Below are 26547 nucleotides of genomic sequence, written 5' to 3' on the forward strand. Positions count from 1 at the left end.
TTTCATGCTTAAGTTGGAACATTCCATCCTGTGTGGACAAATTTCTCTGGACACCCAACATTGTAGGGGGGAGAACGCCGTAATCCTCGAGATAGTTGGTCAGTCTCGTTAGGACAACATGCTCCATGAGCTTGCCCACACAGGACGTGAGTGAAATGGGTCTCAGCCTCTCCAACTGCAGCCGCTTGCCTGGTTTAGGTATTAGAATAATCTGGACCGTTTTCTATTGTTGTAGTATTGTACCGGATTGCGAGCATTCGTTCATATACTTGGTAAGTTGTTCTAGAGCGGCATCATCGAGATTTCGGATCGTCTTGTTTGTTATTCCGTCCAGTCCCGGCGCGGATGTAGTGTTAAGCTTTTGTAGAGCGGCTCTCAATTCCGCCTCGCTAATCTCTTCGTCTAATTGTCTGTTCTGCTGCCTGTGTAATCTGGGTGAATTGTTGGCTTAGCCCGACATAAATACCTTGCGGCTGTCTCATCGATAAAAGTTGCTTCAGTTTTCTCATATGCATGTAAGATTCTGATTATGTTTTGTCTGTACGTGGCTTTAGTTTCCTCAGGATTCAAAAGATGCCTGAGGAAGTTCCACGTTCTGGACAATCCTAACTGATTATCCATATTGGTGTATGTTGCTTTCCATTGTTGGTTACAGAGATGTTGTGCGTATATCTCTGTTAAGCCGGGCCCGCCTGCGTCGGAGCGTCCTGTTGTGTCTCTGAGTTTTCCATCTCAAGAGACCTCCTTTAGCTTCCCACATATGTAGGAGTTTGCTGTCTACCGGTTCCATTTGCGCGTCCTCGGGAATTACTTGTGTGGCTGCGTTAACATCCTGCTTACGCTGCGTGCTCCAGTCCACGATGTCTGTGATAGTATTATCATTTTTCTTGCGAATTTGTCTGAGTTTGTTCCAGTCTAAAATTTTGAGCTGTTTGCCCTTAGATTTGCCTGGCCCTGCTTTAACAGTGACTTCGAGGATATTATTATCGCTGCCTAGATCCTGTTGGGTGTTAATCCATTTCGCAGCCTTAATGTTATTTGTAAAGGTAAGATCTGGTGTAGTGCGCACACTAACACTAGACCCCCGCCTCGTAGGTGTTGACGGCTCTGTGATGAGGGTAAGGCCCTCTTGTTGTGCGTCTAGCCATAGGTTGTGGTTACCTTTGTGGTTTCAAATTTGTATCCCCATGCCGAGTGTTGAGCATTGAAATCCCCTCAATCACTAAGGCTCTGCCTTCTGTGATATTGAGAGTCTTGCGGAGAAGTAATCGGAAATTGGGACGTTTGTTTCTTGGGTACCATAAACATTAAGGAGAAATAGACTTTGATTGTTTTTTTGGTAAGTATTAACTCGAATAATATATTGACTACATCCGCAATGCCATTAACATGCTGAACGACTGCGTAGGCACGTTTGACTAGAGTGCTGACAGCTCTGGTCTCCCCGTCGTCACTACAGAATGATATATACCCAGATAATTTGGCCTTAAAGTGTGGCTCCTGTAGCATTATGATATCAGGATGTTCCTTATTGATTAGGTGTTGACGTAAGTGGAATCTTTTTCTACTTTATCCGCGACAATTCCATTGCCAGATAGTATAACGGTCGTTTCGATTCATGGCGCCCGTTACAGTTTTCCGTTTCCCTCCACCGTAGGTGTCGAGGGTTTATTATATGGTTTACAGGTTGTTTTGATGGGGCCGCCTCCACTGGTTTGTGGTCCCCATGACTTCATACGAGATTCAATGTCGGTCAATTTTGTAGCTCTTGTGTTAAATTGTTGTTGTATTTCCGTCATAATAGCCTGTGTAACTTTGCTGGGTAACTTGCGTACCAAGGTCTTTAAAGCGTGTATCCGTGATGTCTAGTTTGTTTTCTAGAATGTCAATTTTGCTTTTAAGTTCATTCTGTCTTTTCTCAAGAGGCTTAATGGACTTGGTCTTTTTAACTTTGATCTTGTCGTGATCGTCCGTAGCTTTGCGCTTGGCTGGCGTGTTAGCCTCTTCTTCCATATCTGCCTCTTTTTCCACAATACTATGTAGAGTAATACCCCGCCGATTTTTAAGAGTAATGTGTTCTTTCCGCAGTCTACTGTTTTCTTCTTCTAAAGCGAGAATCCGCTCATGATGTTGTAGCATCATTTGTTTCATCTTTGCTAATTCTTTTTCTAACTCTCTATTTCTAGTGTTAGGAGCGGCCTCTGCCTCCGCGCGCGCCCCGGAAGCTACGTCAGTTCAGCTGACCTGTGATGGGGGTGCGGTGGTGTAGTCGCCGGTAGTGCCCTTGCTGTAGCCAATGGTCTGTGGTGGCTTGATTGGACTGCCATTGCGGGATCAGGACCTTGACCTTGACCTTCATCGGTTGCCGCACCGCGATCGGCTTCTGGCTCTTCTGTTCCTAGTGGCTGTACTTGGTATTCTTTGTTTATCACCGTAGTTTTCGTATTCCACTTGTTCCTCTCACCGGGCACATTCCATCTTCGTCTTTTGACGAGGTATGGGATGCGGCACCTTGCTTGGTGTCGTTTATCCCCGGTCGGGTCGTCTTTTCCACATAATTGGCATTCTGCATTGCATTCGTGGTCTTGCTTTGGATTCTTGGTGCCGCAACTCGAGCAAATTTTATCAGTAGGATTGGGGCATACGTCCGCTCGGTGACCAAGTCTTCCGCATTCGTAACAGATCTCAAATTGTTTCGTGTAAAGTGCGCATCGAACGAGCGCAGCTCCATAGTTCACATAGCTAGGAACGTAATATCCATCAAAAATGACGATTGCGTTGTTTGTATTGCCCATACGCTTGGCGTAGATGACGCTGGGGTTGCGGGGAGTGACCAGCTTCCTAACGATGCCTTCCGGGCTTTCATCGGAGGGGATACCTCGGATGACTCCTTTCGAGGTGTTCTCCGGTACTGGGCGACAGGCACAGACTTCATATTCCTTGCTGCCAATGCTCAGACTGGTTATTGCGACGTATTTTTGGGCTCTTTCTTTCGATGGTGTGCTGAGGACTATAATGTTCTGCTTCTGGTTGAGGCAAAGATTATCTTCTTCATCCGCTGTGCGTTCAACATTTGCAGCACATCCTACGCTGTGGTAGACGCTGTCTGCACCGTGTTCGGTCACGTTGAGTCCGCCTCTTGGTCTAATAATGATCCTGTAGTCGTGGTAATGATCCTGGTAAGTGTGGCATGCGGCTTGCGACGATTAATTCTCAAATGTGCCGATTGGCCTTTTTCTTGTTCAAGGTAGCTTCGTGAGCTCGCTGAAGTGGCGTTTTATCACTTCGATGATTTCTTTTAATTTCGTACCAATGGCCTTGGTTCAATCCCTCTGGTTTAATATCTTCGCCGTCTGCGTTTACCACCCCCATGTTAACCTTAATGCTATTCGAGAGCCGGGTAGAGGGGTTTTCTCCGGCTCTGATCGCGCCGTTAGGCTCAGTACGTCAGTCGCCGTGGCTGGTGATACATGGCGACGGGGATGCTCTCGCTAGGCTTAGGCTTCCCGGTCGGCGTGGCAAACTGTTTGAAATGATTTCTGGAAATGGCCCACCTGGTTAATTAGGTGCTCAGGTGATCCTTGGGTCTTCCTGCTTCTTCTGAGGTGTGACCTTCGTAGTTCCAGTGGAGAAAACGCCCGCAATCATTCGAAATTTACGGAGCCGACGAGAAACGCATCTTCTTTCCGTAGTCTTCTTCTTCACGGCATCCAACGTTCTCTGATATTTACCAAAACATTCGAAATTGTACTCGAACATGTTCCCCCAGGCATCTTTCACCTTTTATTGATGAAATTTCACTTGATATGCAAGCACCCCTCCAATGACATTCCGCTACCTTCTGCCTCTTCATCATAAGCCTGATAATTTTTTTTTCAAAAAATAGTTTTTAGCGATTTAAAGCTCACAAGTCGGCGTGGTAGTAGCAAAGTCACTTTGCTAAGCACGTTTTAATGCATGCACAGCTTGTATTAGCAACATTGAGCAAGCTGTCTGTATAGAAGACAAGTAAACTCACTTAAATGAAAGCAACACTAATGTTTGGACTAACGAGCTGCTTCTACTTACGACTAGAAATAGACCGTAGGATGCGAAGCAATGCTGTATTTGACTGACCAGTTCTAATACCTCTATGCGTTAAGCTACTCGAGTTATCCTGCACTTCAGTTATCCGGCATGATGATATTCCTCTAACAGTGCCAAGAAAAACCAAACTCAAATATGTGCGCCTGATTTCTGATTGTTTGAGCTGACAGACCCCTAAGTGTTGACAAGCTGTAATATTTTGTACACGTAAGACCAATTAACTGCAGAGGATAAACGTACTAACGTTCATGAAAGTTTTGGTGAAAACTTTGAGGTCGGCGTCAGAGATAGTCGGATGGATTCACGCCATACGAAAACGTGGCTCGCTGTAGGCATGTCTTTGCTGGAAAAAACATTATTTGGTAATGCAACGCTACTAGGGCAAGGACAGAAGCGTGCCGACGGATAGCGGAGCTACTGAACATAGCTGTCTGGATTGGGCATGGCGACGATAGCTGGTAGCACTTATGTGCAGGCGTCAAAACTCTCCAAGGTGTTATATCTCACGCCTGCACGTGTATCGTTGCACTTGTTTCGTGCACGTGTGAATTTTATTTTTTATTCGCTGCCTCATTTCGCCGTGTTATTGCTAGGTGCCGTTCCAGAGACTCCGCCGCAACAATGCAGCCATATTGCGCAAAAAACATGCTATGAGGGTAAAACCTGTCAAACCAAGCTGCGTTTTAAATAGTAACCAATGAAAGTAACCTAAATCTGGTGAATTTCGCAGGAACCCTGTTGAAACTCGCGACTGCCACCGATATCGCAGCCAGATAACTACCACAGCCTGATTGCATCCAGTCTTCCCGGTCATTGCCATCGTCCACAGACTCTTACACAAGTAAAGTGTCTCCAGTGTTGAAGCTATAATGCGTGCCCCGAAACATTAAAATGAGGGCAGACTCTCAGGACATGCACAGACCGATTACATGTCTATTTATTTATTTTATCTATAGACGCTGTTAGCCCAAAGGCCTATACAGGGTGGAGTAATCATAAAATAAGCTTAAAAGATCGCTACAAACATGACCGCTACACAAATCAATCCAGAAAATACAACTGCTTAGTTATACCACTTTTACACAAGAATATAAGCATTGTATGACAGGCGCCGAACACTATAAGTAACAACTGTATCATATAAAATCATATTTTGAACATCACAATCGAAATGACTACACAAGCCAAAAAAAATTAATTTTTTTTTCTTTTCGTAGAAGCGCCTGCGACGTCGAGGCCACTTGATCAAACCTGAAAAAGTGTGGCCTTGAGCAAGGCAAGCAGCACTCGCTTGCTAGCGGGATTTCGCCGTGGAGCAAACCGCTCGAGTACAAGTCACTTCAATCCAGCCTTCGCTCGCTTCCTTCCCAAAGCTACGCATCTACAAATAAAAAAAAACATTAACATATCCTACCAGCGGGATTAGTTCGAAAAATTTGCGTGGCTAACCTACACCAAAAATAAGGCAATGCTTTGTCACAAGTGCGTAGCATTTTCCAAAAGAGTGTGTTCCAGACCTGGAGCAGCACAACCAGCTTTTATGAAGATTGGTTTTAGTAACTAAAAAAAAGATACATAGAAGTCCCGACGGCATGATTACACGTAGATCATTTGATTTGCGACATGTCGAGGTGGAAGTGTTTCCGTGTAACACATCTCCTAACACGACAACGTAGGAAGGATCAACAGGAAGCCAGGGTGGCATTACTTCTTATTGTAAGCTATGTCCACTATCTGTGTTGCGACAGAAATTTTCTCTATTCCCTTGGTTGTGTGTCAGGAAATGTTCCAGCATTGAGGAAATAGACGACAAAAAGGGACAAATGGATAAGCAGTGGCATGCGAAACAAGTTAATTGACATCATTTCCGACACGATACAGCGGGAAATCGTTAGATACGTGTTATCTAGGAAATTCTACGGCGTAATAGCTGACAGAATAACTAATGTAAAAGGTGAATAGCACTTCGCCATGTTCGTGCATTGGGCTTTCGGGGCACTCAATATCCACGAAAACAACATTGGCCTCTACAACGCGCGAGATAGCAGGACTGACATGCTGTATATGATCATCAAAGAAATTACTTTGCGCATTTGCCTTGATTTTCACAACATTCGTGGCCACAGCTTTGACAGGGCAGCTTACATGTGCAGCCATGTATTCCTATAAGACGGCTCGGCTCGTCTTATAGGAATACCGAAAAATATTAGTGATTCTGAGCCGACACCTCTGCATGTAAACTGTAGCAATCATTGCTTAGATCTTGTACTCCAGTAAACTAGTATAAGCTGCAATATCATTTGCGATGTTTCGAGCACCACAAAAAACTTTCCAGTGTTGTTCTTCAATTGAAAAACTTTGCCTCCATTCCATTCCGTGAAAGTGGATGTGCAGTGACGCTCTTGCCTACGTTAGACAAGCATTACCGACGCTAGACAATGTCAGGCAAGCGCCACCACCACAAGCCACATGCATCGCGCATACACGAACGTGTGCGGAAGTGGAGCATACGTGCTTGTTCCTCTAAACCCTCCACCAAACGCAAGTGCTTCATTGAACTAATTCATTTTTTTCAAAGTAAATTGCGTCAGAGAACTCGTAATGTACGACTTACACACATATAGGACAAAACATATTTCTGTTGCGTGGATATTCAAAGACAAAGCTTTTCTCCGGCTTCCGTTTGAAGTGTCTCAGTGGCCGTCGCCGTGGCCGCTAAATGGGGGTACGGTTTTTCGACAGTGATTGGCATAATGTCGATTACGGCCGCGACACTCACTCAGTGGTAGATGCAACGTGTAAAGTAACCATGCATCAATGAGAGATACATTGTGAACACATGTACGTTGCGAACGCGCACGCGTGCACAAATGCAGCACACATCTTCGTTCTCTTAGGCACTCTCCCAAGCGCAACTGTGTTATTGAACTAAGTGAATCTCTCAAAGTAAATTGCGTCACAAAATTCGTAAATTATAGCTTGCACAAAGCTACAAAGATGATAACTTCGGACTGTAATTCAAAGTAACAGCCCAGTCGCGTGACGAGATCGCCTGATTACATCATCACGTCAAAAGTGACGTCACGCGGTGACATCCTCGTCAAGTTATGATGCCACCTGATGAAGTTATGTGATACCCCTTGGAGAAACAGCGCAGTGTGCGCTACCCCCTTCTTTGCACCGTCTCTGGGATCGACCCATATTTTTGTGTTAGCACCGCGGACACCAACCCTAAAAATCCTGACCAACTAGCCACTAACAGCTTCGGTGTAAACGCACAACAGCGTTTATTCGTCTATTGCTCTTCCCTCAGTAGCGAATCAATCGGATGAGCCAGAGTCAATACCAAATAACCTACTGCCACAGCGCCCGACAAGGTGTATACAGTCAAGGTAAGCCCGATGAAATGGTTTACTGAGAACTACGCCAAGGCGCAAGGACCACTGAGTGCGATAGTTCAAGGAACAGGCTCGATGGCAGACAACGGCTCATTTATTTTGAAGGGACACCAAATACTCGTGAGAAAGTTTGAAACATTGTTGAGAATAGATATCTCGATAGCTCTGTTTGGCCTGTGTGAGGAACTAGCAAGCGTCCTCCAGCACCCAGCGTTTCATGCTGCAGCTGTAAAAAAAGCTGCATAGATTCTGTGCGGGGCAATATCTTGCCTGTGGCTGAAGCCGCGTTTCATGAGATGAACCACGCGACAGCTATTACAAATAAGCTAGGTCTTAAGGAGTCTCGCAGTGAAAGGCCTACAAAGCCGCCTAGGCGGTTTGAGATCTCCACCAAGCTTCTCCCATCAGTAACGATTTATTCCAACGCAGCATTGGGCAAATAATACATATCGGCGGTGCACTAAATTGCGAGCGAATTGCGGCCGCGGTGTTATCAGACTGGCAGGGAGCCCCTAATGAAATTAGAAGGCACATAGATTGACGCGACCAGAGGTAGATAATTCTCGGCTGACAACCAAACGGTGGCACTAGGCGTGCACTCCGGTAATTTACATCTAAGCCGCGTGTAGATGCAGTTATTATTTTTTTGTTCTATTTTCTCTAATGTCCAGTGTTTCTCAATTGAAAGCATTTGGAAGAATATGCAGGTCAAATCTCAGCAAGTCCATGGGCTACTAGACGAAGTTGTCAAATACTTGCAGCTTCCTCTTTCTGTACTTGCATCCGTAGCTTTGCCGAACGCTCATTCAGCGCTTTACGCCCAATGAAATCTTATTGGCGGAACCGCATGACGCACAGCAGGCTAACACATCTGTTCAGTTTTCACGTTCACATAGAAACGACCGCGACGCTCAACTTAAAAGGTATGATGACCTTTGAGGCAATCGGTGAGGTGTGCATCTGTCATCATTCCTTTGAAATGTGTAACACGCCGCGTGCAGTGTGTACATCCATCCATCCTTCAGCTTTTCTCTTTCTGTGCTCATTTCCTCTGTCTTGGGTTAACGGACATGAGTCTGTCACCATCATCATCATCCTCCTATTTATGTCCACTGCAGGACGAAGGCTCGCCCTACGATCTCCAATTACCCCTGTCCTGCGCAAATCGACTCCAACTTGCACCTGCCAATTTCCTCCGTTCATCACCCCACCTAGTTTTCTGTCGTTCTCAGCTGCGCGTCCCTTCTCATGGCAATCATTCTGTAACTCTATTGTCCATCGTTTGTGTAACCTACGCGTTCAGTGGTGTACCCAGCTCCATTTCTTTCTTTTAATGTGAACTGGAATATCGGCTATCCCCATTTTCTCTTGGATTCACACTGCTCTCTTTCTGTCTTTTAACGTTACACCTTTCATTCTTTGTTCAATCGCTCTTTGCGCGGTCCTTAACTTGATCTCGAGCTTCTTTGATAGTCTCCGAGCTTCTGCCCCATATGTCAACACCAGTAGAATGAATTGATTGTACACCTTTCTGACAATGGTAAGCTTCCAGTCAGGATCTCACAATGCCGGCGTATGCGCTCCAACCAAGTTTTGTTCTTCTGTAAATTTCCTTGTCATGATCAGGGTCCTCTGAGAGTAATTGACCTACACGAATGCACTCTTTCACAGACTCCAAAGCTTAAGTGGCGATCCAGAACTCTTGTTCCCTTGAAAGGATATTGAGCATTACCTTTGGTTTCTGCATATTAGTAATCAGCCGCAATCTTACACTTTCCATTTTATGGTCCTCAATCATTTGTTGCAATTTGTCACTAGTGCTGCTGAACAGGACAATGTCTTCTGCAAATCGAAGGTCGTTGAGATATTCGCTGTTGATCTTCACTCCTAAGCCTTCCCAGTTTAATAGCTCGAATGCTTCTTCCAAGCATGTAGTGAATAGCATTGGAGAGGATCCGTCACCTCTGCTGACCCCTTTCTTTACAGGTATTTTTCTACTTTTCTGTTGGAGAATCAAGTAAGCTATGGAATGTTTGTAGATATTTTCCAAGATATTTACATAAGCCTTCTCCACTCCTTGATTACCTAATGCCTTCATGACTGCTGGTATCTCTACTGAATCAAACGCCTTTTCATAATCTATGAAAGCCATACAAAGAGGCTAAGTGTACTCTGCAGATTTCTTGATTACCTGATTGATTACATGCATGCGATGTACATATTTTGTACAATACTGGAAATAAGCTAATGGGCCTATAGTTTTTCAATTCTTTAATGTCTATTTTTTCTGCAGTAGCATAATATTGGCATTCTTCCGGTTCTCTGTAACCCTTGAAGTTGTGAGACCTTTCGTATAAAAGGCCGCAAGCTTTTCAAGCGTAATATCTCCTTCATCTTTGATTAAATGGACTGTTATTCCATCTTCTCCTGCCGCTTTTCGCCGTTTCACATCTTGTAAGGCACTTCTAACTCAATCACTAGTTATAGAAGGAACCTATGTAACCTGTTCATTACTACTTCGTATGGAGGTATCCTGGCTCATCCGGGTACTGTACCGGTCAGTATACAATTCTTCCGCTGTTTTTACTATATCTTCTTAATTGTTGATAACATCAACCTGCTCATCTTTCTTTGCATACAGCTTGGCTTGTCCTATGCCACGTTTTCTTACTGATTTCATGGTGCGTCCATGTTTTACTCCTTCCTCATTCTGTGTCACGTTAAAATTTCGAATATTCCTTAGTTTCTCCTTGTTCATAATTTCGGCATTTTCATTCTTTGTCGCTTCTTTGTTTAGTCGTTCGTTACTTGGTAGAGCTTACCTACTGCTTGCCTTGGTGCCTTAGCTTTGAATTCAATTGCTGCTTCGGAAGCCAGCCTGCTTACGTTTTCATAGATTGCCTCTATGTCTTTTTCATCTCTCTGTTCTAAGGCTTCATATTTTCTTGCAAGGACTAGCCTTAATTGGCTTGCTTTTACCCTTACTACATTTAGATTGGCCTGCTACTTCTTGACTAGTTTTACTTTTTCTCTTTCTATATTGGAGTAAATATTAGACCACACTAAATTCATCGCTACATTTTACCCTACCTAAAACTTCTATATCCTGCAGTATGCTGGGATCGGTAGAAAGTATAAAATCTATTTCAATTCTTGTTTCTCCATTAGTGGTTTTTCAGGTCCACCTTGGTCAGGTGCTCAGCAGCGTTTGGGGACTGAGGGCCAAAAGTTGATTGAAGGAGTCATGATGGACGTGGTGGCTGAATAGTGCACCAGGGAAGCCAATTCCTGTTCTGGTGAGGGACTGTCTTATGTGGAAGCTTAGTGAGCTTTCCTAATTTTCCACCTGGATTAGCATAGTTCCGATGGCTCTCGTAATTTTTCGCCGGTGTCAGGAGCCACTCCAGGCCTGGAGATGTAGTTTATTTGAGGAGAATTCTAACTTACCAACATTAGATTACAAGTCTAATGTAAAAAAGCGAAGATCTGAACTTCTGCCTATAGCAACCGAGCAACCAAGATAGCTCAGTCAGATAACCTGTAGGTAGCGATGAGACTTTTCGGTGGAGTAGACCAGCCCATAGGATCCTACTTGTCTGAAAAACATGCAGCATCCCCGATAGACGGGTTTGCTCGCGATAGATGGGTTTTGCTCGGTGTTGCTTCAGCGCGATAAGTAGGTGAATATTATTTATACATTTCATTGTCTCTGGCCGTGTCGAGAGGTAGGAGAGAAAGAAGTTATTAATAAAAATATGGGCCATAGGCGATCCGGGCCATTTAGGACCGTATGATAAAGCGACGCTGCCTCGAATAAGCTTGTGAGCATAATAAATTATTCTGCTGCAAGCAGTGCATAGCACGGTGCTCTGCGCGCAGCTCTTCCGCGTTCCCCTTGGAGGGCTGTTTTTTTTTCATGCACATAGCAGATCCGAACGCAGGTTCTAAGTGCACTCTAAAGCAGAAAATACTTAAGATGGAGTATTTCATTGAGCTTCGTGTGACTGCATGGAAGACTGATAACCCAATGTTCTCGCTTGTAAACCGATGCAGTTCTTCATCTTAAGTTGTATTAATTGGAAACTCTCTAATTACAGCTGCGGAACATTGATCTTCGTACCTTTCGAAATTAAAGATGGACAGATGTTTACATGTAAATTTATTGTACTCTTGGGTAGTATGAATTAATAGGTATGTGATAACCTTTCTCATTCCCTGTACGCCACCCTGATGAAACTGCTCGGTTTTCGTTTGATGCAGCATTGACACGAAACCTCAACAGCGGGGGACTTTATGTGTGTATGCATTTCGCCGGCTTATATTTGTGTGATAATTGTTAGATTGTTTTTGCTCTTGCTTCTGCACTGAATCTACAGCTGAGGGTAAAAAAATCGAAAGATACAAAGTGTCCTTGTTTTGTTCGTGTTTTATATTTTAACTTGTTGTGTTTTGTTTAAACGCACTTTAAGGAAAACTTGCGGCATGGATGCTTTTGTACATACAAATGTGAAAACCTAAAGAGCAATAATTGTAATTCGCTGAAAATTTAGTTTCAGGCGTTTGTTGTTTTTCTTGTGTGCTTTTGCCCGTTTTCTAAATTTAGCAGATGAAGCGCGCCCATAAGTAGTTCCTATATAAGCTATTATAGAGCATTTAGCTGCAGTAGCCGTGTAGCCTAAATGTACTACAGTGCAAGCGATTCACGGACACAAAATATTCCACGAATAATATAAGCCTAACCTCTCATGAATTGATTTGCACATAAATATAGAAACACACGATGTTTCATTGTTTTCATTTTCTTGCTTTCTTCCTTGTTTCCCTCCCTCTTCAGAAAATACTTCCAGAGTCACTGACTGGGCAGGACTGCAATTTCACATGCAATGGAAACGATGGTAATTTTAGCGTTTTGCGAGCAGAAGTCTTTCCGTTTCGTACATCTTTTTGTATACTCGTAAGCTGCTGATACTCATGCGTTTCGCGAGGCACGTAGTAGATTTTCCTAAATCGGATACGTAAAGGAAGCACTTCGATCATATTCACTCAAAACAGTGTGTAAGTCATCGTTGAATGAAGGCAAATTTCAAGATGTGAATCAATTTTTGCGTCTGCAGTAGAGCAAGTATGAAAGGTCTTCGAAACAATATAAGACTGTTTTACTAATGGCACATAATTTAGCCCGCCATCCGTAGAGAAGTCGAACTGCCACCTACAGCAAAGTGGCTGAAAACAAGGAAATTGTTATAGCTAATCTGCATTACAAATTAAATCTCTGTGTGTAAATTAGTGTTTATAAAGAATTCCTTCGATAACTGATGAAAACGGTTTTTTGGTTGTTAACCGTTATGCCTTACTAAGGGTCAAGAAAACTACACATAACACCAAGGTACTATTTCCCGCAATTTGATGGCATATGATGTACAATGTGTGACATGGCCTTTAAGTTTGGGGATTAATACTATTGTCATGCGTTATTTCATTTGATTTCATTTTAGTTCCTACTTCAAAGTGGAGTCGAGCTTTGGGAATAAAAGCCGTGGCTTGACAAGCTCCCGAGATCCACAAGATTCGTTGACATTGACAGCATCAAGGATGTGGCAGAAATATGAGATGCAGAAACATGAAGCACGATTTACATTCTAGTAAAAAATAGATTACTTCTACATTACAAAACACAAACACCAAGCAAGGCAGCAGTGTGATATACAAACAAAACAAGAAGTAAAATAGAAAATTAAGGGCTTGAAGAACACTACCTTAGAAGAATATATACAGGGATAACGGCACTAATTTTATTGCAGCCAATGCATTAGCTGTAAGGTTAGGCAAAAAAAAGCGACGAGACGGTTTTATATACACAAGTCTAAAAAACCAAAGCAGTATACAAAAGCATAACGAGACGTTCCCAACTCTTGATGCGCTTCAATGCACAATTTGAAGAAAAATAGTTTTAGCACACAAGATCAAGATATGATGTTTACCTACTGGCACAGTTTGAAGAAAGAAATGTTAGCACACATGAGCAAGATATGATGTATACCTACAGGCAAGTTTCACTACATATTTCCGCAAGGTACGTATTTCGCTATTAACCGGTACTTCAGCAACGATCAGGCAAACCATACACAAAATGAGAAAAACACTTAGCGTAAGAACGCTCGGAGGTCGGCATTGCTAGACCTGTTAATATCAAGGTATGCATCATAGAGGCGGTTCAATATTGCTGGTAGATAATATTTAAGCATCTCTTGCCCATAGTCCGTGGCGTGTTAAGGGTGCAGTGCCTTGGATAGCGTAAAGGTATGCCGGTAGTAGTAGTTCTAGATTAGTTAGTTTTCACACAGTCGAAACGTTGTCCTGAATGTCCTGTTTGTAGCATAAGCACAGCTGTATGTCGAAAAGACTGAATATTCGCTGTACATTGCTGTCATGGAAGAGGTCTGCGGACGGGTGATCATAAGGTTGCTAGAAGGCAATTCTTAGTGCCTTCTTTTGAAGGAGGTAGATTTTTTTAAAGGTCTTGTAGGAAGCAGTTCCCCACACTAGGTTACAGTAACGCAGATGCGACGTGAATCGAGTTTGAAACAGAAGCAGTTTAATTTTAGGCGGGAAAAAAGACGGTACCGAGAGAGTATGTCAACTACACGAGCAATCTTAAGGCATACGTGATCTACATAGGTATCCTAGAGAAGTTGTTCCGTAAACCACATTCCCAAAGATTTAAAACTCTCAAGAGAGAGAGAGAGAGGAGCGTTCAGGAAAGGCAGGGATGTTAACCAGTCAATAGTCTGGTTGGCTACCCTACACTGGGGGATGGGAGAAGGGGAAGAGAAAGAAGGGAGAGAGAAGGTGTAGGTACGTGTACGGACAGCACTTCAGTTAGAGTCGCTCGAGCAAACCAGAAGTTCTGAGAAAACACAAAAGTGCCTTCACTGCCTTCTGAGCCGATGATCGCTCGGGACGGTGCTCTAATATGGTCTGTTCACTCAGAGGACGATTATCGAGTGTCCTCAATGTGTTGGACAAAGACTGTCTTTGTGCTTGAAATTGAGGACAATGGCACAATAAGTGGTCAATGTTCTCCTCGCATCCGCATAAAACTCTCAAGAATCTCTATTGTACCCGAGGCATAGCGAAATTTTGTGGAGCAGCTTAGTAACTTTCCTTTTGGTCGAAAGAAAATTGCTTTCGTTTTTGAAATGTTTATTTGTAACGCGTTACATTTTACCCAGTGGGCAAGCACTTAAAGACTTTCATTTGCAAGGATAGTGAGGTCGTCTGGGCTGTCCCCGTTAAAGGAAACGCTGGTGTCGCCCCATATGTTATAAAGTATGCATTCTTATTATATTAATTATATTATTAATGTACAAATTAAATAGAAGTGGGCATAAAATACTTCCTTGTAGGACGCCAGGCTTAATTTGTATCATGCGCGAATAACCCCCCTTGATATTGACCTACTGATATTTGTGGGATAAATAAGAGCGTATTAGTTCCAGAAAGTGACTTCTGGTACCATATATCTGAATTTTCGCAGGAAGAGTGTCCTGGCTCATGCTGTCAAAAGCATTCTTGAAATATTTGAAGACACCAAGTACAATTCATTTTGCTTCAATTTTTTCTAACATAAGCTCGCACTAGGCTACTAACGCAGTTTCAGGTATAAAATGCTTTTTGAAAGCCGTGTTGAGCACTGGTGATAATACTATGGTGATCAAAAAATTCGTGCAGGCGCTGAGCAATTACTTTCTCAAGGCCTTTGTAAAAAACTGGTAAAAGGCATATCGGTCAATAGTTAGCGATATTATTGCGACTACCTTTTTCAAACACTGCTATTACTCTAGCTAGTTGCATTTGCGTTGAAAAAATACGACTTTTGAGGCAATCGTTAAAGATGCGAGTCAATGGAGGTGAAATTACTTAATTCCATAACATGCTTAACAGGTTGCGATATGAAATCCATTCGAATCACTCGAAGTACTGTTGTGTAACCCCATAAAAACTGATTGAATTTCTGAGTAGTCAACTGGAGTCAGGAAGGTACTTAAGGGGTTGTTGCGATCAAGATAGTCAGTCGCTTCTGGTTTATATGGTGACGGCTAGTTGTCAAGGAATGATTAAATTAATGCATTAGATAAGTCGTACTGACATATTTCAACACCACTCACCGTTAAATTATCATGAGCTGATGAGAACGGCAGATGATGATGAACAGCTGTTTCCATATATCAGTACGGCCACTACTACTCCCAAAAATGTCCATGTAGTATCTGTTCTTAGCAGTTCTAATATCACTATTTAAGCACAAAGCAATAAGCGTTGTGCTGTATTCAGTGATCAGGCTCTCTCGTTTTAATAAATGTCCAGTAAAGTTTGTTTGTTACCTCAATACCATACAGCAACGAAACTGAAATACGTGGTTTTCTAATTCTTCGTTTTCTTATACAGGGCCGTAAACTTCCCTGAGAAAGTGTCATATGCGTGGTTAGGGCACATTAAGTAACAAATGTTGACCCATTACTCATCTTCTACTGCTCTGCGAAAATTCTCAACCCTATTTTCCGTGATTACTTCACCATAATAACCCTGATTTGGCTATTTCTTGGCATCATTCTTTTTTTTACACATATGAATACGGTCACTCATGTCACAGTAGATCACACCTGTTTTATTGTGTCCTACGCCAAAACTAGTAATAAAAAGGTGAAGCAATGCTGCCGTGGTGGCAGTAGTACGTGGGAGCTCTGTTATTACATTTGAGCAGCCACTTGAGACAAGAATAATTTCAAATTTTTTAATAGCAATATTACCCAGCACATCAATGTTAAAGTTACCGCCCCATATAATATTATATTTCTTGTGATTATTAAATGGAAATGAGGTATCTAAGCACTCCAAAAAACCATTCTCAACACTGTTAGGAAGACAAAAAACAGAAAAAGCAGTACAGCTGCAGAGAACCGTTACGTTCTTCCACGGCCTTTCCGCCATGAGCCCTCCAATCAGTTGCTTTGTCTTTTCTTTAGTTTACGACTTCCTTTTTTTCCCTTTCTGTCATCACTTTCTGTCTTCACTAAGAAAAAGGAAAGCAAAAACGTTTTCAAGGACACTGCGCGAGTTTTTTTTTTACTTATCTCTTTTATATCAAGACTCTGCTGAGCAACTGCGTTGGCGCAATAGTTTTCTCAACTTACTGTGCACCGACTTGGGAAATTGAACGGAAGATGAAATGCTCTGATTTGTACGTCGAAAGCACGTCCTTTTCTTTCCTCTTTCTCTCATGTTGGTATTGCAAAATCTTTTTAGAACTATTACGGGCCCCTCTAATGGGTACTTCATTGTCAGTTACACAATCGGGCAATATCTCCGATGAGAAAACGGCTATCGACGAGGTGGCATGTGAGGCTTATACGGAGCAAAGCAGAAAATCCCCAAACGCTGCGACATCGGTCACTCAGTGATCATCCCTAAACACATTGCTTGCCGCGTTTGTGGTGCAAGCATCGTATTGTCGCAGGGATCATTCCCCAATCAAGTTCTGAGTACCGTGGCGCGCTTTCATGAGCTTTATCGCGTCTCCGTGAAGATAGCACCGGGGCCTTGAGAAGTGCTTGCTGAACCAAAGCTGTTGTGTCTCGGAAGGCTAAAGTTATGTTATTTTGCAAACTGGGATACAGCGGTTAATTTCCGGGGAGTTTCAGCCACAATAAATCAGATTGTGTGCTGTCCTTCTTTGAATACTACTGCTGCGATGCCCTTTTATTGCGATAGCAATTACGTGGACAATCCAGGCGTATTTCTGCCGTCACCATCACCATGATGTTTCGTATGAAGTGCAAGAACTACAACATCGTCGCCGTGCGCCGAAGGCTGAGTGTGCGAGTGAAGAAACACAGAGAGAAACGCAAAGAAAGAGAAGGAGATTAACCAGAGATTATCTCTAGTTGGCTACCCTGTACCCGGGGAGGGGCAAAGGAATGCGATAGGTGAGAGAGAGCAAAAAAAATAACTAAGAAAACGATACACCCACGCACATACACACGGCGTGAACTGTTTCTATGGGCACCGCCACGCAGTCTGCGAAAGCGTTCCTACTGTTACTCAATGTCATCTTCCAATCCTACGTCGCACAGTGTAGTCACAATTTGTCAAAAAGTCTCGTGTCGTTTAAGCAACGCAGCAGCACCTTCATAACGAATCACCCTGATTCGTAGGCCAGTTTACAAGAATGTTGTTTTCAGTTATTGGATGCTTGTCCAGTTTGTCTAAGGTGGCTGACAGGGCTGCACTTTGCTGATTGAAACGAGGGCACTCACAAAAAAGGTGTGCGATTGTTTTGTTGCACCCGCAGAAGTCACGAAGGGGTTTGTTGGCCATTCCGATCAGGAAGGAAAACGCATTGTAATGTGCTACTCCAAGTCATAGATAGACTAGAAGCGTGCAGTTAGGACATGGAAGGCCAGCAGGAATACAGATATGTAAATTAGGGTCCAGGGTACGGAGGCGTGAACGCGTGAATTCGGATAAATTCCACTGAGCTAATGTTAGGTCACGTGTGAGCGCGGTAAGATATTTTGCTGCGTCGGCTCTCGAAAGAGGAATGGCAACGCAATTGACGCCATCACGGGCAGATTGGGCAGCTGCGTCATTGCCATGTATGCTACAGTGACTAGGCAACCACTTATGTATTATATAATGCCCTTTTTCAACTATGTGATGGCGGACTTCTTTTATCTCTGCGACGAGCTGCCCATGTGATCCATGGCGCCGTGCTGAGAGTACACTCTGTAGGGCTGCCTTGGAATCACAGAAGATTACCCATTCACGCGGTTGTTTCTCCTGAACGAAATGAAGAGCCGCACGCAGGTCTACCAGTTCAGAAGCTGTCATTGATTATGCATGTGATGTTTTAGCTGTATTTTGACGCATCTTGCTGCTCGCATCACCAAAGCTGCAGCTGAACTTGTAGGTGGGACTGAGCTATCGATTTAAACATGTCAATAGTCACTGGGCACCTCATGTAAACGTCCTAATGTGGCCTGCTTCAGGGCAAACCATAGCATGTTAGATTTCTTCGTGATTTCTGGGATGGTGACGCGTATCTTAAGTTTGTGCAGGCACCATATAGGTTAGCATAGTATTGCTACAGGCATGTATTTTGATGATAACAAAGTACGACTGGCAGCAATTATTAGACTGAAAGTTGTGTGTAGCATTTCTGCTGGTAAAGAAGCAAGATATGAGGAGGTAGTCGGGCAACATGCCGAATTTAAGCCCTGAGAACGTGTGGGTGTTTAACTACGTTCATATTGGGTGATCAAGAGCTATGGTAATTCTTGCCGCTGTAGATGCATACTGCGGAAGGCCTAGACATATCCTAAGGTCGTGAGCTTGCAGTCTCTGGAGTACACGCCGGCTTGTTTTGCAGGTGTTGCCTAGCACAAGGATGCTGTATCTTGGGAAAAAGAACAAAGCGTTATAAAGCTTCAGCATTGACCACAGCGATGTGCTCCACTAATTTTCGCCCAGAAATTTCAGGCGTATTATTGTCACCGACCTCCTTTTAAGGTATGAAACTTGAGGGCTCCATCAGAGGTCGCGGTCGATAATTACCCCGAAGAATTGGTGTCTCCGCGCGTTTGCAATTGCTTGCCCATTGACATTTACAGAGTAAGGGCTAATTGCTCTACGAGTGAATGCAACACGGCGGTATTTCTCTGAAGACAGCTGTAAGTTCTGTTTTCGCAAGTACACTGAGGTTAATGTAGCTGCCATTTCTAGCCTTGCACGCACCTGAAGTCGTTTTACAGAAGTTGTCCAGATGCAGATATGGTAAGCATAAAGTATTACCTAAACTGTGTTGGGCAAACTTGTGACTAGACTAACGAGCACTAGGCTGAATAGCGTCGGGCTCAACAACCCACCTTGCGGTACCCCACGGATTATCTGTTCGTGCGTCGTGGCACCATCCTCGGTCATCAAGGAGAAATGCCTGTCGGTCAAATACCTGCACAGCCACTGGAAAGTGCGGCTACCAATTCCGGCTTTGACCTCAACCTCTATAATAGCATGATGTGCTACATTATCGTAGGCGCCTTTGAAGTCAAAGAGCAATGCTACAGTGTCTCGTTTCAGGCGTTTTTAATGTTGAACAAATGTGACCAAATGGATGACATTTTCTATGGATGAGCGCCCACGCCGGAAGGCAGCCACAGCATCCGGGCACACGTAATTTTCCAACCACCATTTCAGGCGCGTCAAAATTATTCATTCTATTACTTTCCCACTGCAACTGGCCAGAGCGATGGGGCGGTACGATGGCAAATATAATGGTGATTTACCAACTTTGAGAAGTGAAACCAAGCGGTGGCATGTTCATTAACGTAGAACCAAACCGTTGTTCCAATACTTGTTCAATGGTTTAGTAGCATGAGTTGTGCTTTCTGCTCAAGATTTCCGAATGCCGCATTAGTAACGTCATCCGACCCACGTGGCGAAGAGCGTCTGCTAGTCGACAGTGCGGCTTGAAGCTCCTCCACCGAAAACATTATATCCATGTGGGAGTCCCGAGGCAAAGGAGTGACACATGGTGTAAATGCACGTTGCGGCTGCTAGCATGCAAGTCTTGAGCAAACTTCTACAGCAATGTCCACCTCTCTTCCACCTTGGCGCAAAGCGCGAGATTTGAAAGGGCTACGCTGTTGCGGTGATATGCGAAGTACACGCACGCTTCTCCATATCTGAGATAAGCACTGGCGTGGATCCAACGACTCACAGAATCCTTTCCATCTTTGGAATTGTAGTGCATCAATGCGGTGTTGGATCTTCCTGTGCATCTGCCTTGCCTCTCTGAGATCGTGGACGGATTTAGTTAACCTAAATCTTCTTTCAGCCCGCCGGCGAATCGCTCGCAGTCACTGCAGTTCGGCTTTAAGTTCTTCACATTCCAGAAAAGGCTCAGAACCGCGCATCGCCTCGTGCATGAAGTTTTGAATTTCGTGTTCCAGACTAGAATGGTTCCCTTCCTAAGATACCTTCTCCATGTGTGACCGAAACGACGACCATTCGATTCGCCGGAGAGTCGTGGTGGTGTATTTAAATAGTTCCTTAACCTTCAGGTATGTGTGAATATGATCACTTTCATGTGATTCCACGTCTGGGAAGCATTGAACATTTCGTTCAAGACGCCGAGAAACTTGGGTCAAATATAGGAAGCTGCGGTATTTAAGCCCTCGTAAACATGTATGACTACAATCGTTGATGCAATAAAGGTATTGCCGTGTGGCAAAGGATGCTAGATTCCTTCCCTCGGAGTCCATCTTCAAGCTCCCCTAAAACGGATGGTGAGCATTAAAATCTCCAGTGAGAATCGTAGGGCCGGTTGTCGCTGATAAAACGTCCTGTGATCGTTTAGAGTCGAAGCGACTTTAAGGAGCAACGTAGATAGCAGCCAGGGTGAACGTAAGCTTCTTCGTTTTTATAAGTAAACAAATGTACTGGTTGCCGTCCTGAGGCGGCACTGGGTACAACACGTATGTCAGTTCACATCTAATATATACAATGATCTGGCTCACATCACCACACGTAGAGGACATGAATGCCTCATAGCGAGATGATATTCTGAACGTTCGGTTCCCAAATTGCGGGGATGAGAAAACAATTTTAGAAGAGTAAGTGTCTAAAATCTCAAATTCTTGATTTGAGGACACGGGCATTTCACTTGAATAGAGACGCTTCTTGGGTTCCTTGTGGAAGGGAAGCGAGGACTGGGCCATGGTGCTATACGAAGCTTTCAAGCAGTGTATTCAGCGTGCGCAATATTTGCAGTGTGCTATACAAGCCGCCTGAGCATCCATGTTTATAACTAGTAGAAGGATGACATTCGTGAGTGACTTTAGCATAGGAATCACTTGTGAATCCTTGTCTGTCACACGTCGTCAGCTGTAGCGACATTGGACGTTAAGTGACGATTCATGTGCTGTGGCTCTGGTGTGTGGCATGTCGAGGGCAGCGCTGGCCACACCTCACTTGATGGAACATGAATAGCAAGGCCGCTTTTTTAGCAGACATTCGTGTTCTTATTAAACACAGATAGAACAGGAGGCGGCGTTGCCGGACGAGGCATCTTTCCTTTACCGGAAGAGAAATTTGTGGACTTTCATTTCCAGGAGCAATGTCGCCTTCTTGCAGCAGAAGCATCTCCGTTTGTTGAGCCGTCGCTGGTCATTTTCCTCGAGATTTTCTGCTCCGTCTTTAGGCGTGGACAGTCTGTTTTAAGATGTAGGGTGCGAGTTACTCACAATTCTGTCTTTAAAGTTAAAAAAAATGCATTCCACGAAAACGGCAGAACTTTTAAACGAAGGCCAATACGCCCTTCGTGCCGAAGGAGCCATGCTTATTGCCTGTTAATATATCTCGGTGTAATGTCTCTACGACAGACGCACTGCGCGCAACTTACCTTTTATGGGAGGTGATTTCTGTGTTGCATCAATGATGAACGCGCCGAACCACCACTGCAGCTTTCCAGAGCAGCAAAAAAAATAAAGAAGATAAGAAAATTGTACAGATCCCACGCACTGTAGGAACCGATGCTATCCGAAAAGCAATGCATCTACCTGGTCATCCAGCATTTTTTTACCTACCGCGAGACGATATCAGGTAGTCCAATGAGTTCCTGTAAACGGCGTAGTTGTGCGTGTGGGCCGCGAGAATACGCGTGCGTGACGACAGCAGCGTGAAGACAACCAGGTTGTAGACGTTCGTATATCGGAAATAACACGATGTCAACGCTCTCTGTTTGACTCGAGTCTACGCCATAGCGATTGTTGGGCTTTACAGAGGTAGTGGACAAGCATAAGAGAGAGAAACACGGATTGTGACGTCATTCGACTACATGTGGCATGATATCACTTACGTATGGCTATTTCAAGTGGTGTACATGTCAAAACTACGATGCCAATTTTACTTCGGTAAGGAAATGTTAAAGCTTCCTTAACTTGGGCAATAATGATGTCTGTGCAACATGTTATCGGTGTTTTGGCACGTGTTGCTGGTGGTGCAAACATTATTCTTGTCCAGCAAGTTAATAGAGTGGGCTTCACCCTTCCTGGGCGTCTGCCACGATCCCTTCGACTCTGGCGGCGTCGTCTGCCCGCTTTACTGCCCACAGTTGATCTTCTCGGGCTGAGCTTAGCAGCGCAGCACACCAACACGCGCGGAGGCTTTTGCTAGAGGCTGTCTCCCCATTGCTACTCGTCATCCCATTGACCTTGAGCAACTCTTGAGCATATGCTCGAAAATTGCTCTGGAGCTACATAACTTACATTCGTTTAACTTGTATATATCGGTATAAACTGTATTGCACATTACTGGGTTACAGTATGCACTTGTTTGTAAATTCCACCACTGGAAAGACTGCGACTTATTTAGTTTTTGATGATTGGTCGATAAATACACCTCTGCATTTTGTAATGTACTGCTAAGTCTTTGTATTTGGTCAATATTTTTCCCCAATCTCAATCTCCACCCTTACTTTATTCGGCGGCTCCCGAGTTGACAGCACCGATGTCTGCCGCAACTCAGTCGGTGAACCCTCGAGCTGCGCTGTGTGCTGCCTCATTGTTTCCACCGTCCCCTGGTGGGGTCGGAGTATGCGCGGATGTCTATTGTAATTGAACGTTTTTGTATTTTGTTTTCCTGGCTCCTTTCAATAATATGTGGAGTGCCTCTGGGATGATTTGGCCATTTGCATATTGGCGAATTGCTGCCTGCGAGTCATGATTATTATGTATGCTTCAGTTTGTGTTATCGCTGGTGCTATCGCCGTTTCGTCTGCTGGTTCTGTATATTCTGTACTTATTGTGACGCTTATTACACGTTCTGTTTCGTGGTTGACTACGATTGGAGTGAATCCTTTCCTGCGTTTGAGTCTAGCTGCGTCTACAAATTCTACGTGTGTAACAAAAGTTCAAATCTGAGCACCCACTCAGGTACACTCGTTTGCATCTTTTGCATTTGAAAGAAACGGAAAGCAGATTCGCAAATATATTCGCGGGGTCTAACATCAGTATCTGTATTGTGCGCAGCCGTCCAAGTGTGTCACATAAAAACAAAGGCGTTCGTGGGGTTATAGTTGCAGCACCCGGCCACTGGCAGAGATTCGATTCCCGCATCAGTCCCACAGTATTTTGTTTCACAGTGAAGCTGTTAGCTTCTCGTCGGTCGGGATTTATCATGTCCGCGTGCGCGATCCTGGCTCACAGAAAAACGTGGGCCGATCCGGGAGACAGTGCAAAGCGGAAAACGCATAGTGTGCTGCTCGTCCAAGAGGCATCCCATGACGTCATTAGGTGACATCACTTGTCGACGATGTTGCCACTTGAAGTAAAGTTTAACGTGAAGACGTCATCACGCGACCTTCGGTGCTATCATGTCAATACGCGACTTTTGAGGTGATGAAGTGATCACGCTCCGTCATCACGTCAAACGTGACATCACAACTTGGCGGCATGAGTTATGGTGCCATCGGATATGAACGCCGGATTTCTCGTTTTATGGCCATCTAAGAATTTTGTATTTTTATAAAATATCCCTCCACACCTTCGTTGGACATCTTCCGCGAGGCCCGGATGGCAAGACATATTTTTAAAAGTCAAAGTCTTTTTTAGCGAGTTAGCACTACTTCTCTATTTCGGGTATGTCTAGCCTCCGATCGTGAGCCGATGCCGCGGATAGTGCAGCCTAGAAATATGAGCTGATATGTGGCACTGGGACTGCTGACCTCCGTGATGTTCTGTCTACATAATATTGAAGCGAAGGTTCCTTTGCCTCTTCCTTCGACTTTCCCACTGCTGCTGCTGCTGTCCGGCACAATGCTTCGGGGGAGGGGGGGGGGGGGCTCGAGTCAGAAAAGAAAGGCGACGCGTGAATCTCGTTTGTACTCCACCGCGTCGAATGTGCACAATGCTCTTTGAGCTCTCTGGGCGTCGCCGCATTAGCCTTTTGACGGCTGCAATTATGCGTGAATCCCCTCAGACAATTGCAGAACCTGCAGCCATTTTATTTCTACTAAGATGCGAGTCCATAGGGAACATATATATAACTGTAGAGACGAGGGAGCAGAAGAGGCAGTTCCAATACAGGTGAGGGGTGGGGGTAAGGGGACGTGAGACGGCAAGGAAACCCTAATACTATATGACAGCGGTTACGGTGAAAATGGATAAGCTCAAGTTCAAGGTACGTACGGTACAGTACGTTGCTGCTATTTCTGAAAAATAAACTCCATGCAAATATGTCAAGCGGATAAACTACGCCTGGCGTGCTGAAGCAGAGCCGCATTAATTAAAGCGCACCGCAGGGTCCACGCGACACTATGGAAGCGGTCGACCTTCAAATCAACACTTCTGTGCCCGCCGGGGTAGGTCTGTGGCTATATCATTGCTACAGGCTGCGTGTTTGATCCCAGTCGCGGCAGCCGCATTTCGACGGTGTCGTAATAGAAAACGCTACTGCAATTAGATTTTAGGACACGTTAAATATTACCATGGGTGTCAAAATTAATATGGAGTCCGCCACTACGGCGTGTCTCATTATTCCATTGTGGTTTTGGCATGTAGAGCCCCATAATCCAATTCAAGTTTATTACTTCTGCCACGGTAGGATGTGTCACGTGATGCGATGACAATGCTCAACCCTCTCAGAGCTTATAAAATATGGCGAATAACAACGCCTTAAGCAAACAACTCTCCCTGTGTGATCTGTGTCCTGCGGCGATAACCAATAGTATATATAGTGCATGCAAGGTAACGTTTACCATCAACTCACCACACTCGTGTTAGGTTAAACGTTGAAGAAATTAAGCTTTAGCCGTCGACATCACCGCTAATTATCCTCAGTCAAAGCATCCACCACGGAAAGCTTCGCTTACATCAATTCCCACAGTGCGTGGTAGCTGCATAATATTATAGTAAACAAACATAAATAGAATTCATTGAAAGCAGCATTTTAACACAGGACGCCTAGCACATCAACTGATGCTCGTGCCTTTTATATCATGAGTGCATGTCCCAGTAGACCGAATAGAACATCCTTAAGCATTTTTCGTTTGTAAGGGAGCCGGTTTGGGCGCTTAACGCCTTTTATTGTAATATTATTAGACGGACACTCCATGTAATGAATCGCCGTCGTCGATAATCCCATGCCTATAACAGTACTGAGTTTAATTTTAATACGTTTTTGGAAAAACTGCACGCTATCCGTTTGCGTAAGAATTTGAATGCCCGATCGCGAAATTTGTGTAAGCCTGCTTGTGTTCTAGTCGCACAGATTGGTTCAGAGAAGCCGCTGTATCTAAGATCTCACGTCAGCCAGCCTTGCTTGCTGGAACTAAATGTAACGCAGCTATGCTGACTCTGCCAGTTTGTTCCGTTATTTTGCCACACGTTGTGGCCACGATAGTACCCCTCGATGCGAGGGTTCTGTAGTGAAGGAATGTGTCCCTCACATCGCACAAACATGCCTCCGGTGGTAATTGTGAGCACGCCGGCTGAAAAGCTCTTGTGTAACGCGAATCGCACTGAAGCGAGGCGGGCCAGCCTAGGTGCCAAGGCCACTCAGTGGTCCAGGTGCAAGAACAGGGGGCTGCTGCCTGTGCGGCGCACGCTGCTACTGATGCCATTCAACGCCGAGGGAGCCCAGACGCGGCGCTGCGGAAATAGGAGCAACCAGACTAAGCGACGACGCCAGCAACACCCTGCGGATCAAAAGCGATAAGGGGATGCACGTTCTACCCGCCACGGAAATGCCACAGTACAGGAACGCCACGCTAACGGCAATGTGACAACGCCGGCAAGACCCTGTAGTTCTAGCCGATGCTGCTTGCGGTCTTCCGAGTTTTCACTGTAAATGTGTGTATGCCCACGTCACGCGATGTGCGTTTACTTAGCGTGCTTACGCTTGCTGCAATTCATACTGCTACTAAAGCCTTACTTCGTTTATTTTACTGACGTGTTACTGGCGTATTCATTTTTTTCGCACTTATGGAGAAATTTTCACGTCTAAAATA

This window comes from Dermacentor variabilis, chromosome 5, assembly GCF_050947875.1.
Source record: "Dermacentor variabilis isolate Ectoservices chromosome 5, ASM5094787v1, whole genome shotgun sequence".
Classification (NCBI taxonomy): domain Eukaryota; kingdom Metazoa; phylum Arthropoda; class Arachnida; order Ixodida; family Ixodidae; genus Dermacentor; species Dermacentor variabilis.